We start from the raw sequence: 12,559 nt of genomic DNA on the forward strand, positions 1-12,559 counted from the left end.
TGATCACAACAATCATTTATTGCACAATCCCAAATACTACAGGTACATGTATTTCACACAGATTCATCTTAACAGGACAAAAGACAAATTGATATTTTTATTTCAACCAAATAGTGAATATTCACGAGTATTCTGTTGAGAAAGTTCACTTTGGTCTGAATCAATATCAACCTTCAATCATTTTATGCAAGCAGTTAGTAACACAATGCAAGAGAGAAATAACCCTTAACAACTTGATTCTCAGTCTAGTAATGGTTAAAATCTCGGTCTTCAGCCTAGTAAGAGAACTAGTCCAGTTAGAGGACTAGCCCTTATTACATGTAACTTGGTTCTGCATTCAGGAGGAGCACTAGCTCTCAATAACTTGGTGTCGAGTCTAGTAAGAGGATCAGCCTTCATTAACTTGGTCCCGAGTCTCCGGAGTCTGACTCGCTGTCTCCAAATGTGTCCTCTGTCAATCCAAAGTCATGTGACCTGGCAACAGCCATGGCTGCAAGACTGGAAGAGAATTGGAAGTTGGGACTCTGAAATGGTAACACTCCATTCCTTGGCACAGTATTAGGGAAATTTCCTAATGAACAATCAACAGGCCCTTCCTCTGAACCTGTGGAGAAAAGTCTCTCATCATGGTTTTCTTTCCCGGTGTTTTGCCCACTTTTAAGTTCATTCTGACATTCACTACATGTTAGCTGTTCTACAGCTGCTTTAGACTCACTACAACTTAAATCCTCATTCAAATTAAGTTCCCCGTTTATAAAATCATCTTCACATTCAGAGACATTGAGCCTATCAGAACGATGCTCATCAAAATTAAGCCCTGCATCCTGATGAGTGTCTTCTGTGTCGTTTGATTTCTTGGGTCCCTGGTCATTGCACTGATTCTCTGGGGACACCACCCCATACTTCCTCTCCTGAGCTTTCTTTTCCCTCCTGCCCATTTCCTCCGCCCTCACAGAAATCACCGACTTCAGCTCTGTCAGTAAACGTAAAGCTTCCTGCTTCTCTCTCCTCTTCCTCTCCTGAAATAAGAATCTTATCAATAGCGTTTCACTCGGAGAATATCAGAAGTAATCCATTGTTGATGGTTGGTTATACAGCTTTATTTTACTACCTTCTCTATGGCTAGATTAAAATTCTACAGAATCGTAGATGCTATAAACAGAAGTTTATACTCTTGGGTCACAATTGTTTTTATTCGTTTTAATATTTGTTATTTTTGTGATATGCGCATGTCCAGGCATTTTTAAAACCTCCATAAACAGAAGAATACCGTATAGGCAGAATTTTTAGCGAGGATTTAATTTCGGCATTATTAGCAAGTGATGAGATCACTAAAATTGAATGTCGCAAACAATTTATTTTATATCAGAGGTAATAGTCAACAAACTTTGGCTGACCATTAGACATACTTTAGTTAAGTATTGTAGAGTATAAAATTGGAAAAATGAAATTTGATTTTTTTTTTTAGCTCAAATCGTGTTCATGCCACGGGCTATAAGTTGTTGTTGTTGTAGTGAATTGATGTTTATCTAATCTTGCTCTCTGAGACACCACCTATATTTGAGTGACATTGAAGTGCACATGCTTCATTGCTTTTGCTTTATATAATAAGGACTCTTTGAATTTTGAGTGAGATGCACGTTATAATTAATCTAGACAAGAGGCCCAGGGGCCTTATTGGTCACCTGAGTATCATGTAACAACTTTCCAATGTTTGAATTAGGTTTGTGTTTAAATATAAGAATTTTACTTTTGGATGGAAGAAACATTGAATAGCTATGTGGTCATGAAGTACATGTGTCATTTTAGAAGAAGATTTTTTAAAATTACACTCATTTTGATGGTTTTCGCCCCATCCCTCAGGCCCCAGGGGGGTAGGGACCACGAATTTCACAATTTTTGTTCCCCTCCACCCACAGACGCTATATGCCAAAATTGGTTGAAATTGGTTCAGGGGTTTCAGAGAAGAAGCTGAAAATGTTCAAATGTTAACGCACGACGACGGACAAAAACAGAAGATTTTCAAAGAAATATTGCATTTTCACTATATAATCAATCAGCCCCGCCTTTGCACCAGAACCCCTGACCCAGGGGCCATAAATTTCAGTTTTGAAAGAAGCATCCTTGATCATCATTATCATACTATTAGTTTGTCTATTTAATACCCAGCAGCAGAGGAGAAGATTTTCAAAGAAATAAAATGCATTTTCACTATATGATCAATAGGGCCCCACCCTAATACCAGAACCCCTGACCCAGGGGCCATGAATTTCACAATTTTGAAAGAGGCATCCTTGCTCATCATAACCATGCTATTGGTTTGTCTACTTAATACCCAAGGACAGAGAAGGAGATTTTCAAAGAATTTCTACATTTTCACTATATGACCAATAGAGCCCCACCCTAACACACCAGAACCCCTGATCCAGGGGCCATGAATTTCACAATTTTTAAAGAGGCATCCTTGCTCATCATTACCATGCTATTAGTTTGTCTACTTAATACCCAGAGACAGAGAAGAAGATTTTCAAAGAATTTCTACATTTTCACTATATGACCAATAGAGCCCCACCCTAACACCAGAACTCCTGCCCCAGGGGCCATGAATTTCACAATTTTGGTAGAGGGCTCAACGCTCATTATAATTATGCCCACAGTTTGGCTTCTTGATGTCCAGGAGTAAAGAAAAAGATTTTTTAAAATTACACTCATTTTGATGGTTTTTGCCCCACCCCTCAGGCCCCAGGGGGGCAGGGACCACGAATTTCACAATTTTTGTTCCCCTCCATCCACAGATGCTATATGCCAAAATTGGTTGAAATTGGTTCAGGGGTTTCAGAGAAGAAGCTGAAAATGTTCAAATGTTAACGCACGACGACGGACAAAAACAGATAGCAATAGGTCACCTGAATGATTCAGGTGACCTAATAAAATGGTTACATCATGGAAATACAACAGTAAGATTGGCAATCGGCAGCCTCGTGAGTACATTTAACATTTCAGCAGGTGCTATCTAAATCCACACCGCAGACACTCATAGCAGGGTAAATCGATCATCAATAATAAACTGGAAGCATGATCACCTTTTCCTCGGGAGTGAGATACTCATCCCAGCTGTAATCTGGGTCCACGTCCACTTCATCATCTATGTAGGCCTCGAAAACCTGATACGTTAAAATATATGTGTACAAATCATTCACATCTCTTTATAAAATCTATGCCAACAAAGATTTTGCGGCTGATCAAGTTTTCCTTAGTGCTTAAAACCTCCCCAGATAACCTTGAAATCTTTATAAATGCTGATACATGTACATATGTATCTGCAATCCCTTTTAACAGGTAATTTTTTTCTCCAAAAGTACAGAAAGAAAGAAACAAGTACTTATCCACACAATACAAACCTCGTCCTCTATAATGGGGGGACTGGTGTTAAACAGATCGACAGGGGGCGTGTCCACAGGGCAGTGGGTGTGTACTGACTGTTGGTGGACGATCTCTGACGTTTTGGCTAAAGTTGATATAAAAAAAGAGGTAGTACATGAATATCCCAAGCAAACTATTCAGAGAACGTGTCTAGATGACTGAAGGAATGAACTCATTAATCAACACCTGTACCGATACTAAGATACTGCATCATCCTGGCTTGGTGTTTAGACGACTGAAGGAATGAACTCATTAATCAATATCTGTACAGATACTAAGATACTGCATCATCCTGGCTCGGATTTCTCGAAAAAAAATCTCAAATCTAAGTTTGAGTTCCCTTTTATTTGAGAAGTTAAAATTCAGTAAAATCCCAGACTTCAGTCCAAGTTTCCACATAGGTTTTTTTCTCCTCAATAAATCCAGGCCTGTTTTGGTGTACTAGTGTACAGGTATGTGCAGTATACATTGTCTGCCATTTTTACAGCGGGCTTAAACATACCTTGACTTGGTTGGTATTTGTACAACTTTTGGAGCCGCTCCAATCCTTCTTCCCAACATCCTTTGCATGCCAGCAGTTCCTGTTTAATTTGATCCAGCAGGACCTCTTGTGATTGGTCATTCCTGACCTCTACAGCTTGACCACTCAGTGACTCAGTATCCAGATTAGTCGGATGTTTTAAAAGGACTGACAATTTTCTGACTCTAGGAGACCAAAAAAAAAAAAAAAAATAAATAAAAAAATAAAATGTAATATTTACCAAAGTTTTCAAAGTGCAAAGGTATAATCCATGCTAACTACATTAAATTCAAACATACACAAATATATGTCTTCAACATGTTTTTCAACTAGTGAAATATTATTTATTGATGAGAATTTGAGATTTCAATGTGGACACATATGTAAACAAAGAGTCGCCTAAAAACCTGCCATATTTTTTCGTGTCCATACATTTAATTGTCTACATACATTCTGTGAACTTTTGTGGACTAAAATAATCATCTCTTGCATGAAAAGCAGGTCAAATTCTGTTAAATGGGACACTGTGTTTCAAATTATGTACTTTCATTTAATTTTGTAGATCAGACAGATATGTAATCAATTCTCTATACCAGTCAATGCTGTCAAAGAACAGCCATATCTAATTACACATAACTGTTTAAAAACACATTCAAAATCGCTATCTCCATACTACCTTAATAAAGCTGCCTGCAGGTGAAGGTCAAGGCTGTGAACTGATAGGTCAAGGTCATTCATTTTACTGACATCTGGTTTTTGAGGCTGTGTCTGGAGGGGAGGACACACTGTTGTAATAACTGTGTAGGGTCTGGAGCTCCTTCACACTCTGACAGAATCTCTCCTGTATATCCCGAGTGACTAGGTAATTATTGTTCTCGGAGGATTCTGAAATATCATACATCAATGGCAAATCATCTTTTAAAAATACATGTTGTACGAACCAGTTGCAGTGGCTCAGCGGTTAAAACATTTGCTTTGTGAATCAGAAGTCATGGGTTCAAGTCCCACTTGTGCCTCGGCTGCATCAAACCTACAGTGTACGTGTATCATGTTAGTAGTGACTGCTCTTTTACCAAATGCTCAACCTTTAGAAGTGAGAATTGTGGGTCTTTCTTAAAAACCAAGGTTTAGTATTGTGGCAAGCATCGGCATGGTAACAAACTCTCACTGATAAGGCCATTATCTTGAAGGGATTTAATTTAAAACAAAAGGTGATCCACAAGCTCTTCATAAAGTGTTCATCTAAATTGATAATTAGATGTTTTACACGTATTTGCATTCAACATGACTTAATTTCCCACCAAGTTTCATATCCCAAATATGGTAATGGTACGTTAAAAATGCCACTGTTTACCACTGTAAATGCCACTGTTTACCCCTGTAAATGATTATATCTTGCTTGCTGTTTGTCCAAAATAATTACTCTCAAAAATACAGGAATTCAAAGCTTAAATATACCTGAGATTATTAGTCACAGAGCTGTATTAGGCAGACAGAGGACTTACCGACTGAGTGAAGTACCCTGTAAGTAGACAGAGGACTTACCGACTGAGAGAAGTACCCTGTAGGTAGACAGAGGACTTACTGACTGAGTGGAGTACCCTGTAGACAGAGGACTTACCGACTGAGTGAAGTACCCTGTAGGTAGACAGAGGATTTACTGACTGAGTGAAGTACCCTGTAGACAGAAGACTTACCGACTGAGTGGAGTACCCTGAGGACGACACATCTACACAGCTCCGAGTATTGCATCTTACACACATGATTAATTCCCTGTTGTCAATAAACATTATCAGATCATTAGCAACTTCTCTGCAAGTTATGATTATGTGCCATGTTAAGTTTGGACATTTAAATACCCTACAAATCAACTGAGGAGCATGGTAATTAATAAAATCAATGATTTAATGAAATTTTGAAGTTCACATAGAAAATGATTTTCAGACAAATTGAAAGTAAAAGGCAACATCTTATAGTCATATCTTAAATAATTTTATTCAATTAGTCCTGTGGGCATTAAGTACTTTCATTTCCTCAAATCAGCTTAAGATACACGCGCTTTTGGTGAAAGTATAGGCTAGATACCACTATAGCTACTGCCTAATTCTACTCTTTATTTTTTACTTCTATCGTAAATGAAACAAAATACACTCATAAAATAATGGATTACACGAGAATACACTTCTGACAGTTTTTCTGTGTAGATCCATACACTTTATAGTTTTCAAGTGTCCCCTGTAGTTCAAATGAAAATCTGGGACAATTGTTACTTGTTGAAGAAAAAATACATCTGTTTGCAATATTTACAATGCTGAGTATTTACTTTAATGGCCGACACTGAGAATCCATCTGTCACTTCCTCTAGATGTTTCTGTGAATCTGAGTTCTCTCCTTTGACTTGCAGACATGGACCATACTCTTCAAGTGAGAGATGGGCCAGAAAATTAACTGATCTGTCTACCGATAGAGGGTGTCTGTAATAAAAAAAACCCATAAAATAAGCAGGCTTGTCTATTGCTAGTAAACAATTTGTTAGAAAACAAAATATTATATTGGCTAAAACAAGATCTTGCAATCCATCTTAACATATCACCAGTAAAGACCATGATCTAATGCTATCTAAACCAGTGTTATATTTAATATAGACCATGGTCTGATGCTATCTAAACCAGTGTCATACTTAATATAGACCATGATCTGATGCTATCTAAACCAGTGTTATATTTAATATAGACCATGGTCTGATGCTATCTAAACCAGTGTCATATTTAATATAGACCATGATCTGATGCTATCTAAACCAGTGTTATATTTAATATAGACCATGGTCTGATGCTTTCTAAACCAGTGTCATATTTAATATAGACCATGGTCTGATGCTATCTAAACCAGTGTCATATTTAATATAGACCATGGTCTGATGCTATCTAAACCAGTGTCATATTTAATATAGACCATGGTCTGATGCTATCTAAACCAGTGTCATATTTAATATAGACCATGGTCTGATGCTTTCTAAACCAGTGTTATATTTAATATAGACCATGATCTGATGCTATCTAAACCAGTGTTATATTTAATATAGAACATGGTCTGGTGCTTTCTAAACCAGTGTCATATTTAATATAGACCATGGTCTGATGCTATCTAAACCAGTGTCATATTTAATATAGACCATGGTCTGATGCTATCTAAACCAGTGTCATATTTAATATAGACCATGATCTGATGCTATCTAAACTAGTGTCATATTTAAAAAAAGATTTGCTCTCACAGAATTATTCACAGGTGCTAGTTACAACCTCTAAAGGTTAATTCATAACTTGATGTGTTACATATTACCAGTCAAAAAGTTACAGGAAGATCATACTGTCCTCACACACAACTTAATGTGTGACCGGTCCAGTTCTTGTTGTCTATCATAGTCCCCGCACATAACTTACTGTGTGACCAGTTGACCGGTCCAGTCCTTGCTGGCTATCATGCAGTCCCTACACATAACTTACTGTGTGACCAGTTGACCGGTCCAGTCCTTGCTGGCTATCATGCAGTCCCCACACATAACTTACTGTGTGACCAGTTGACCGGTCCAGTCCTTGCTGGCTATCATAGTCCCCACACATAACTTACTGTGTGACCAGTTGACCGGTCCAGTCCTTGCTGGCTATCACAGTCCTCACACATAACTTACTGTGTGACCAGTTGACCGGTCCAGTCCTTGCTGGCTATCATAGTCCCCACACATAACTTACTGTGTGACCAGTTGACCGGTCCAGTCCTTGCTGGCTATCATGCAGTCCCTACATGTGACAAACAGCTGCTGTCTCAGTTGTGGACACTGTCTCTGATGCCTCAGCAGTTTGTTCTGTTCCAGGCGGCTCAAAGGACTGGTGTGGCTCACTCTTAAAATAAAACAGCAAAATTCAGACCATTTGATAATTTACACAAAGGCTTTACCTATTTACTGTATCATATCACTGGGAGTACCAAGGAGCTTGATGTGAATAGTTACTATTTTTAAATGTGGGAAAAACCAGAGGTTTACCGTTAGTAGCATAAAACCATTGTCTTTACCACCACTAAATCATTTATGTTATGATGTCATAACACAGACTGTGATGTCACAGTTATCGTCTTGGCGCTATGGTAGATATTACAATTTGTTATGCATTAGGCCTACTCATTTCTAATATTGCACACTGCATTGTGCAGGGGGTAACAGGACTAGGATGAAATTGAGACAACCGGTAAGAAGATTTGGATGTGGATCGGTGCAAGGATTGCATCAAATCGATGCATTTCTTCGCCAGAAGCACACCTGTGGATGAGGTTAGAAGGCCAGAACTGAATCTCGGTGTAATGTGTATTTTTTTTTTTTTTTAGATTTTCACCACAAATTCAGTTTTGGTATCATTCACATCTTATTCATTATAATACATAAACATCTTTAAGTGAAAATTCTTGTGATAGAATACCTCAGATAATATGTATAATATCTCGAGATGCAATTGAAAGTTCGCGTTTCATATTGTAACGTATGACTGTGACGTCATAGTTACATTTGTGTACACATGGCAACTGACTTTGATGAAGTTGATCTACATATGAGGTTCATTTGCAGTGACAGAAATAGCCGAGTAGTTACGATTGCGTAAGTTCGTAACCTCTTTTGGATATTTGATTACTACTAGACAATGATAGACAATAATAATTTTTACTAAGGGAATCTGCTAGCCATCAGTTCTGTTTTTGGATATTTGTGTTATTACTAGACAATGTGGAATTCTTACAAAGGGAACCCTAGGCTATCAGCCCTGTTTTATTTCGAGTTATCACAAGAGAAAATCTGATTTTTACTTAGGGAACCTGTTGTTCTGGTTTTAGATTGATTTTCGAATTATTAATAGAGAATGTGTAATTTTTACAATGGGAACCTTCTATCTCCCAGCTCTGTTACATCTCTCTCTTTCTCTCTCTCTCTCTCTCTCTCTCTCTCTCTCTCTCTCTCTCTCTCTCTATATATATATATATATATACATACACACACACACAGCGTTACCTCAGTATATTTCCACTAATTATATTGCCAAACCCGCATACCACCATCGAAATGTGTAGAACAGATTTCCATACACGCTAAAACCCCAATATAATGCCAACCACGCCTATCGCCATCCTTCACCCATATTCATGTACAAAAGGTCAAATTGCCTTTCTAAATCCCCAGATAACAATGCCAGCGACCAGGGATCAGAAGCCCTAATTATACATAATTGGTCTGCGATGAATCAGAGCGAAATTAAATTAAGTATTTGTCATGAAAACAGGTAATCATAGGTAACTGTGATAATAACTTGAACATACTCAATTAAAAATTGCCTCTGAAATTGTCCAGTAGTATTGCCTATGCATGAACAACCGAGAAACGAAACAACTATCAGCCGCAAACTTCCGCTAATGTTCGTTTGCACACTATCCAAATGTCTATACGATGAGACTTGCTATCAACTGCTGTAAATTTCGTGTACCATGTGACTTTTGTGTGTATTTATGTGTGCGACGTCATACTTCTGTGTTCCAGAAAAAAGTTGCAGTCATTACATGTGTGTGTCAACCGCTCAACCTATTCAGTCAGTGTAGAACCTACCATGACACAAATGAAACTGTGTGTTTTACAAATGCAAAAGTTCAGGATATGCACTTTTAAACAAAGTTTTAAGAGTAAAGCAAACCAATTTCATGCATTTACATATCTTGTCATATGTGGACGACAATAAAAGGACGATAATCAACCCCAAATTTTTTTTCAAATCAATGAACGAAAATGACTAAACTCTGAATAATGCCATCCTCGATATAACGCCAAAATAGGCTGGGACAAAAGCTGGCGACATAACGAGGTAACACTGTATATATATCTAGATAATGTCTAATTCTTACAAAAGGGAGTCCCCTGACTAACAGTTCTACTTTTTTTTTTATATATTTGATCTACTACTAGGCAACATGCAATGCTTACAATGGGAACTCCCTGGCTACCTGCTCTGTTTAGAGACATTCTGACCGAGGGGAATTAATCCTAGTCTAGCTAGTGGCTATTAACTCTATGTTTATACACAATTCTTACAGTGTAAACCCTCTGGCTACCAGCTCTGATTCCTGAATCAGTCGCAGACATTTATCGGTCCATTTGAAGAAGTCTTCTCCACACATCAACATCTCCGTCACTTCCTGAACAGTGCCCTCTAGTGTCCACCTTCACCAGGCCAAGTACAAGGATCTCCCAATCATCCACAGGAAATAAACAGCCGTGAGGATTGACAGGGTGTCTGTTATCTGTTTGTATTTCCAAGGGTAGCTGGGCCACATCAACCTCCCATAAAAGTAGGCCATCAGCAGGGGAATCCCCAACATCAGGAATCTGAAAGGGGACACGACTCTGTGAAAAAAGTCTGCCTCGATGAAATTATAGCATTACTTGTTGCTGATGAGCCGTAAGGCTTAGAGCCAATAAACAATACAATACAATACTTGTTCAAAATTACTATTTATAATATTTTTAGTATCATTGCTAAATAAATGGAAGTCTATTCCTACTTTGCTTTAAAGAGAGATCCTCATTGGCTGCTAGATCTATTCCTATTTTGCTTTAAAGAGAGATCCTCATTGGCTGCTAGATCTATTCCTATTTTGCTTTAAAGAGAGATCCTCATTGGCTGCTAGATCTATTCCTATTTTGCTTTAAATAGAGATCCTCATTGGCTGCTAGATCTATTCCTATTTTGTTTTAAAGAGAGATCCTCATTGGCTGCTAGATCTATTCCTATTTTGCTTTAAAGAGAGATCCTCATTGGCTGCTAGATCTATTCCTATTTTGCTTTAAAGAGAGATCCTCATTGGCTGCTAGATCTATTGATGGATATTGGGTGTAGTCATTAGTCTACTTCTCATTTCAAGCTTTTTTTCTACTTCAATTTTTTTCTAACAGGAGGTCACATATTCAGCAAATAAGTATTCAATGCCATTATTTCGTCCTGTATATTTACAGTCATACAATTCTAATCTAATCTTTTTTCTGCATTGAAATATTAATTGTTCTGGGTTGAATCGTCAACTGGATTTAACTTAAACATTGAGACTCACAGAAAGAAAAAAAAACTCTTCAATGACAGATATCCCTCCTCCAGTATTTCCCCAAACTACATATTTACGTACCCTTATCTCTAATGAATAAAGGGGAAAACCAATCTAGAGTAGAGAAGTTAATAAATAAAGGGGAAAACCAATCTAGAGTAGAGAAGTTAATAAATAAAGGGGAAAACCAATCTAGAGTAGAGAAGTTAAAACCAATCTAGAGTAGAGAAGTTAAAACCAATCTAGAGTAGAGAAGTTGTTGCTGGTGTGATACCTTGCAGTGTTTATAAGGCATTGGATTTGATACACACACTTTAGATCTCAGGGCTGGGTCCTGTTTTCCTTGGAGAGATTCCGACTTCAGTCCTGAGAAATGTTTCAGAAAATCCGGTCATCCTCTTCTAGAACATTACATGTCAGGGATTCCCTCAGTATGTTAGTTTTGTAAAACAATTTCTAAAATTGCAGAAAATCAAATAAGTCATTATGTTTTGAGTCAAAGATTATTCATTGATCAACAATTTCTTCATGAACAAAATTTACAGATTAAGGAATTTCAAAATTTTGAAATGAGGAAAAAAACCAGGATATCCGTCCACAAAAAGTAACAAAACAATCATAAATTGATGCCCATGAAATTGATTAAACCAGTTACAGTTATCAGACCCATGCATCTCCAAAGTAAAGATTCTTTTTCACAAAACTGGAGGGGGGTGCACATTTTGTTTATATTTGTTGCCCAAGGAACATAACAAAAGTATTTAAATCAACTGTCAACTATCATAAAGCTCTGTAAAAACTTGACTATTGAATAGATAAAGTTACCAGTTTTTCATTTTCTCTCACAGCTTTCCTTAACTTTCAATGCCCTAATCACAGTCCAAAATACTGGTTGGTAAATCCAGCCCATTAATCATACACCCATTACATAATGTCTTTGTAGTTAATATAATACACTGCAACTTGTAATTAAATATAATTACAGTAAAATATCTGTATCTTGAATATGGTTTATCTCGAATACCCCGTTTGAGTCGAAGTCGACCGCCGGTCCCGGCCGTTTTCCCTATATAAATGATTAAAAAAACTTCTGATATTTCGAACACGGTAATCTCAAATACTCCGCTTATGTCGAAGTATTTTCAAGGTCCCATACCCTAATTTCACCTGGTTTATCTCGAAGTGCAGTTAATTTTCCGCTCTGCTCACCATACCTGGCGTCGTTAAGTCACACATTCACACACGTGGCTACATCAATTATAATTAATGACCGCTAATCCACGCTCGCCTTTTCCGAGTAGACCCAGGTCGCAATAAATGGTTCCACAGCTGGGTGATTAGTGAATCCTTCCAACATTACGGCTAAAGTTCACCGCCAATTATGAACTAACACACCCAATTCCAGGGATGGTGTTTTGAATGACACATGCTCTATCATTAACATGTGGGTTAGATAAATGCATAAAATCGTCGAAGTACGCT

The 12,559-nt window shown here is 37.6% G+C and overlaps 1 pseudogene; it reads right to left on the reverse strand.

Annotated features, from left to right (window-relative positions):
• LOC125654385 (vezatin-like) overlaps positions 1 to 12,559 on the reverse strand; it is a 19,554-nt pseudogene continuing 6,995 nt past the window's right edge.

Source organism: Ostrea edulis, chromosome 7 (genome assembly GCF_947568905.1).
Source record: "Ostrea edulis chromosome 7, xbOstEdul1.1, whole genome shotgun sequence".
Classification (NCBI taxonomy): Eukaryota; Metazoa; Mollusca; class Bivalvia; order Ostreida; family Ostreidae; genus Ostrea; species Ostrea edulis.